The sequence below is a fragment of the Ictidomys tridecemlineatus genome, chromosome 4 (genome assembly GCF_052094955.1).
Source record: "Ictidomys tridecemlineatus isolate mIctTri1 chromosome 4, mIctTri1.hap1, whole genome shotgun sequence".
Taxonomy (NCBI): domain Eukaryota; kingdom Metazoa; phylum Chordata; class Mammalia; order Rodentia; family Sciuridae; genus Ictidomys; species Ictidomys tridecemlineatus.
Window position 1 is genome coordinate 205,295,191 of NC_135480.1, and position 6,063 is coordinate 205,301,253.

Sequence of the window (6,063 nt, forward strand, 5' to 3'; positions counted from 1 at the left end):
AGGCCCAGTGGGGACTGAGGGCCAGCTCCTCAGGGGCAGTGTGGGGCCGTGGTCAAGGCCCCAGGTGGACAGGGCGGGGTTTGACTGCTGGCTCCACCACAAAGGTGTGTGATTCAGAGCAAGTACTGGGGAGACCTTGGCACCCCCGCCAGGTCCCCTGTGTTACCACCCCTTCAGCAGCTTCTCCAGGCCTGCTGGGAACAGTTTGCAGCCACTGGCTGGCACAAGGTGCAAAGCCCGGCTCTTGGCCTGGGGACGGGCAAATGCCAAGAGCACCACCTATACCCTGGAGCTCCTTTGCAAGATCAGACAGAGCCCTGCCCTCCCTGTGCCGGCCTCTCCCGGAGCCCTGCCTTCACAAAACGACTTGCCCTCAAGCCCCGGATTTGAGTTGGCCTACAAACAGCACCAAAGGCAGCAGGTGACGTCTTTCCTCTCTAGGCCCCGTTATCTCCTCTGTGAAATGGGCATGCCTTGGCACAAGGCTCACACACAGGGAGTGTTCCGTAAGCAGAGCCTCTCCTGATTGACAGACCATGCCGGCGAGGACACAGCATGCCCCTGGTGCCCTGGCCTCCTACCCAGAGGTAAGGTGGAGGTGCATGTGGAGCCTGGAGCACCTGTGGGCGCCCTCCTCCACTCACAGCTACGGCACAGCTCCACGGGTGCTCAGGACGCTGCTGGGTGCTTCACATCTGGGGTCAGCTGTAGTCGTTCCTGAACACCGTCCCTCGGGGGCCTGGGTTCCTACGGTCATGTGGGGGTGGCAGAGGGCCACACAGAAGACAGAGCTGCCACAGGACAGAGCAATGGGCAGGGACCAGGGTCCTCACAGGCCCCAGCCTCGCCCCACCTCGGTGGAGGAACGTGAAAGGTGACGGGGCCTGTCGGGGAGCGGGTGAGGCGCCTGAGCTCAAGGCAGAGGCGTTGGCGAGTCGGCCGGCGGTTAGAAAGAAGGGGAGGAAGGGGAGGAAGCTGCTCCTGCCCCCCCTCATGGTTCAGTGGGGGGCCTTCCTCAGCTGGGCTGGACGTTGGACCCCACCTGAGCTGCTGTGACATCAGCTCTGTCCCATGGGCCTGGGCGCCCGCAGGGCCGGGGCTTCCCCCAGGGCTGAATGTGACCAACCCAGGATGTCAGTTGTTTCCTCACGACTGACGCAGAACAGGAAGGGCCACCCGGTGCCCAGAGGGGCTCTGACCACTGGGCAATCCTGCCCGCCTCTCAGGAGACTCCTGGGCCCTCAGAGCCACAGACACATGCTGGGTCCTCCCAAGGCCCTGTTCCTGGCCTGGGATGGGCTGTGCAGCCTGAGGACCGTCTCCACGGGGTGCGGGAGTCGGGGAGCCCCTGCCCTCACCAAGCCTGGCCCCCACAGCCGCACACAGTCCAACCTGGGACTGAGGATCCTCAAAGCTGGCCGGGATCCTGTGGAGCCCCTGAGGGGGTGTGGGCCGTGTCTCCTGCCCCTCTGCCCCCTCCCCTCCAGCTGCACCTTCATCAAGAGGAAAATCCGTGCCAGACAGTCCGCATGGCCGACTCCCGTCTCCAAGACCACCTCCCTGCCCACTGCTGCAGGGGGGAGGGGACCCTGGGAGACCCCTGCTCGCCCGCCCCCACTCGCTGCAGCCCCACCCGCCCCTTGGTCCAGGAGAGGCCCGGGCAGGTGCCCTGTCCTGCCGTCAGCCAGGGCTGCCAGCTGCCGCCTTCACCCGCTGGGCGCCGCCTTCCGAGCCTGTCAGGTTCTCTCAGGTTCCTGGTGGGGAGATAATCGAGGAGAGAGTGACCAGGGGATTGGGGGATCCCTGTCCACTGTGTCACGGCTGCCTCCCCTGCCACCTGCTGGCCCCGTCCTGCACAAACCCACCTGGAACACAGAAAGCACAAGGGCCAAGCCAACGGGGCTGGACAGACCCCAACTGCTCTGTTTCTACGCTGTGTGACCTTGGGCAAGTTACCTAGCCTCTCTGAGCCTCACTACTGAATGGATGCTAGTCACTGCCTTCGTAGGGTTCTTGTGATGGCCAAATAAAAGTGTGTGTGGACAGCCCCTCCCTTGAGGGAGCACTGAGGCCCAGGTGAGGCCAGGGAGGGAAGCGACTTGCCAACAGCACCAGCAGGAACAGCCCGGCACCGGATCCTCTTCCAGCCCGGGTGCCCGGCCTCCCAGCTTCCTCCGAGCAGTCCCCACCTCGCATGGTTCTTGTGGCAGACACAGGGCCTGCAACTGGCCAAAACAGCAGGACTGGGGCATCCCTGTGGTCCTCAGGCACTGGGGGTGGCCCTCAGTCCTCCTGGCCACCCCTACTCTGGGCGCCCCCCCCCCCCCGACACTGGCCATGTTCTCCGACCCACGTCCCGCCCTTCAGGTGACCTCAGAACAGCCACAAAAGCCCTGGGAGATACAGAGAATCCAATCAGCAGTCATTAAGTGCCGTCCAGCTTACCCGCCCCGGGAGACGGGCACACGGAGACCTCAGAACAGAAGGGAACGGATTAGGTGAATCCCATCAAGGACGGAGCCCCGTGGGGCTGGGGCGCGCGGGAGTGGAGAGGAGGACGGGTTGAGCCGCGTCCTGGCTGGCCAGGAGCCCCCGGAGTCCTCTCAAACAGGGCTCCATTCCCACAGGCTGCACCCCCGCAGGGAGGCCGGCTGGCAGGACGTCCCTCCCTTCACGTGCGGGCGGCCCCCACAGTGCCCGCTGTGACAAAATCCATCCCTTGGTGAGTCAGCCCCTCGGGCCCAAGAAGGCTCGGAACACAGGAAACCAAACGAGAATGTGAGTATCTCCTTCTCCCACGGGCTCCTGTCGGGTGGCCTCGGCCTGTGGGAAGTCTGGGGGGGTTGCTGGTTAGGGGGTGCGGTCAGCCTTTGATTCCGAGTTACAGTGGGAAGCCAAGCCCTGGGTTTGAACTCGGGGTTTTAAATTGCCCTTTTAGAGCCTTCGTGTGGGGTGCTGGCGTTCACGTTTGTAAATGCAGCTTGTGGAGGGGACAGTCTCTCTGTCGAGCCTTTGAAGAGCTTAAAAAGAAAACCAAGTGCATTAGGTTATTTACGCAATTTAACATGTTTAAGGGAGCTTGATTAACTGGCTTTGTAAATGGGACCCACAGTAATCAAACGGTCCTTGCGAGGGAAGGTTCCGGAGAGCTGGGTTCCTGGGTTCCAGAGTGCTGGCAGCCCACGCACAGGGAGCCCGAAGGCCTACAGAAGGCATGCCTCCTGACAGGTGGCATTCAGCAGTCCCGCGTTAATGGAGTAAAGCCATTATCTGAAGAAATCTCTGTGCGTGAAGGCCACCCCAGAGAACAGCAAGCAAGCCCCTGACAAAGTGGCATTTCTGTTTCCATTTAGAACTTGTCCCAGCCAGGCCCCGGGGCACACATCTGCAATCCCAGTGGCTCAGGAGGCTGAGGCAGGAGGATCACAGGTTCACAGCCAGCCTCAGCAACTTATGGAGGCCGTAAGCCACCTAGTGAGACCCTGTCTCAAAATAAAAAAATAAAAAAGGGCTGGGGATGTGGCTCAGCAGTTAAGTGCTCTTGGGTTCAGTTCCTGGTACCAAAAACAAACAAAAATCCCACTTGTCCCTCCTATGCACGCACACCCCCCATCCCCTCCCAGGAGGAGAGCCTCGAGTGACAGGCTGGGCTGAGGCCACGTGCACAGGTGAAGCGCTTCTAAACCTTTGGGCCTCAGGTGGAGACTGGCCCACGGGGCTCGGAGGGGGCCAGGGTCTCGTTGAGCCTCTGGACAAGGGAGCCACGGCTGGCGCTTTCTGTGCCCCTGACGGCGACGAAGCTTGGTGGGCATTGGCCGTGCCGTCACGCAGGGACCACATTACGGATGGGGACAGATGCTGCAGGGCTGGGACTGGTCCTGGGACGTGGTTCTGGTCCCAGGACCCTGTGCTTGCCATCTCCCTCCTCCTCCGCGACCTCTGTGAGATCCATGACGTGACCCCACTCTGCAGGTCCGTCACCTGTGGCTCGGGGACTCTGGAACCCACAGCAGCACAGACAGGGACCTGCAGCTCCTGGGCCTCCAACATCTGTGCTGCCCCAGTCCAGCGGGAAGATGGGCCTCGAACAGGTGGCCTGCAACAGTTTTGTGATAGTTACGGCCAGTGCTTTGTGGGCCAAGGGCCGGAGCTCAGAGGGATGTAGCAGGGATACCTGAGCTGGAGAGGGACAGGGAGGCCAGCTGGGGAGGCTGGGCAGGCACAGAAGACCCGGAGGAACAGTGTCAGGTGACCCGACTGGACGTCCTCCAAGACCTGGGGGTGACGGGAGGGTTTGAGCGGGGAAGGGACATGGTTAGCCTTGTGTTTCCAAGCCACCAGTCACCAGAAGGCAGCAAGATGACTGAGGGGACCCGAGAATGACTGTGGCAGGCAGCCGGGCTCAGGGCAGGAGCCCGGGCCAGCCGTGTGGCATGAGGACAGAGCCAAGTGAGAGCGCAGAGTGCTGCTTAGGACCAGAGCAGCAAGGGGTGGGAGCCAGGACTGGACCTCGAGCAGGACCCCAGGGTCAGGGCGGACCCCACCCTGGCGCGTGGACACCTCTCTCTGCAGACCCTCTGGCCCGCCCTGCCGGCAGCCTGACTGGAGGACCTCGCACCAGCCTGGGATGCAGCGTGGCCAGGGACGAGTGGCCGCAGGGCTTCTGCAAGCTGGCCTCGGTGGGGCCCCGGCCCGGCCTGAGGTGCCCTCGCAGCGACCCGAACCGCTTAAGTCTTCCCGGAGGAGAGCGGGTAATTCGGTCTCCGTGTTTACTCCGCGGTGTGCGCCTCTGAATCTTTCATCTTGACTGCTGACTGTATCAAAATTCCCGTGGTAATTGGATCAGGTGCAGTATTTCCATGAGGATATTAAATCAGGCCTTCTGCCCGCGTCCAGAACGATCCGTTTCAGAATATAAAGACGCAGGCGATGGCATTACCCAGGGTATTTTTCCTCCTTTAAACTTTCTCCCCCTGCTCTTAATCACGCCGGTTCTTTATTTGTTGCCAAATAAATTGGGTCGTCCTCCCCTCCCCCAGCCGTAGCCCAAGGAAAGGGAGGCTTGTGGGCGGCGGGGGGTGGGGGGACGCAGGCACATGGGGTAGCAGCTCCGAGGTCACCCAGGATTGTCCACCTGCAGGCAGAGTTTCCCGCAGCAGGGAGAGCCCAGCCGGCCTGTCCCTCTCCATGTCCCCAAAGCCATCCTCGTGGTGACCTCACCGCACGGTGGGACAGGGCCTGGTGGGCACCACAAGCCTCGGCCTTGGGAGGAGCAGAGACACTCAAAGGCCAAAAAGAAGAAGAAAAGAGAGGCAGAGTACTGAGGTCACACTTAGAGGTTGGCGAGGCCGTGCCAGACGGCCCCGTCACCCAGAATGCCGGGCCTGGTGGGCGCTGCACCTAGGCCACCGCCGGCACCCTCCTCCATGGCCGACTTCACGCTACATGAATCGTCCTCCACGGAAACACACAGAGGCTCTGAACAGAAACGCCGTGTTACCCGCCGCGACGCGTGTCCATGTTCTGCTGTGGCCCCTGGACCGGACCCTCCCACCTTCACAGGGCTGACCCTGGAGAGGGGAGAGGTGGCAATGGAGACCAGGGAAGGAGGGGGCAGGGCAGGGGGGACTGGAGAGGGGAGCGTGGGGCAATGTGGAGGCGGGAGGGAGACAAGGGGGTGGACATGGGGGAGCAAGAGCTAGGGACCGCCCTGTGGAGGCCAGAGCACAGCCCAAGCAACATCAGGACCCCTGTGCTCGGCTGTGTGCGGAGTGGACGGTGGTGGGTAACGAGCAGAGGGGCCGCAGGGCAGGCGGCGGCAGGGATCCAGTTCCCAGTGAGTCCCCTGGCCCCACAGCTCCACTGCCAGGCCCGGGCCCCCGAGGAATGAGGGGAGCGTCCCTAGTAGCCTTCCTCACAATAGGCCCAGGTCGGAAGCAGGCCCCCTGCCCGTCCCAGGGACAGTGGTGAGCCAATCGCAGGGAGCCCACAGGGAGAGAGTGCAGGCCGACCTCGCAGTCACCAGGCCAACCTCGCACCCATTAAGGCTAAGCAGGAACGTGG

The 6,063-nt window shown here is 62.5% G+C and overlaps 1 long non-coding RNA gene across 2 annotated transcripts; it reads left to right on the forward strand.

The window, feature by feature from the left end:
• Window positions 1–2,504: 2,504 nt before the first annotated feature.
• On the forward strand, window positions 2,505–4,983 carry LOC144377392 (uncharacterized). Of its 2 annotated transcripts, none has more exons than XR_013438368.1 (2): window positions 2,505–2,778; window positions 3,354–4,983. It is a non-coding gene; the product is annotated as an uncharacterized LOC144377392 (long non-coding RNA). The 2 variants fall into 2 exon arrangements; XR_013438367.1 differs by having other exon boundaries at window positions 3,973–4,983.
• Window positions 4,984–6,063: the final 1,080 nt, after the last annotated feature.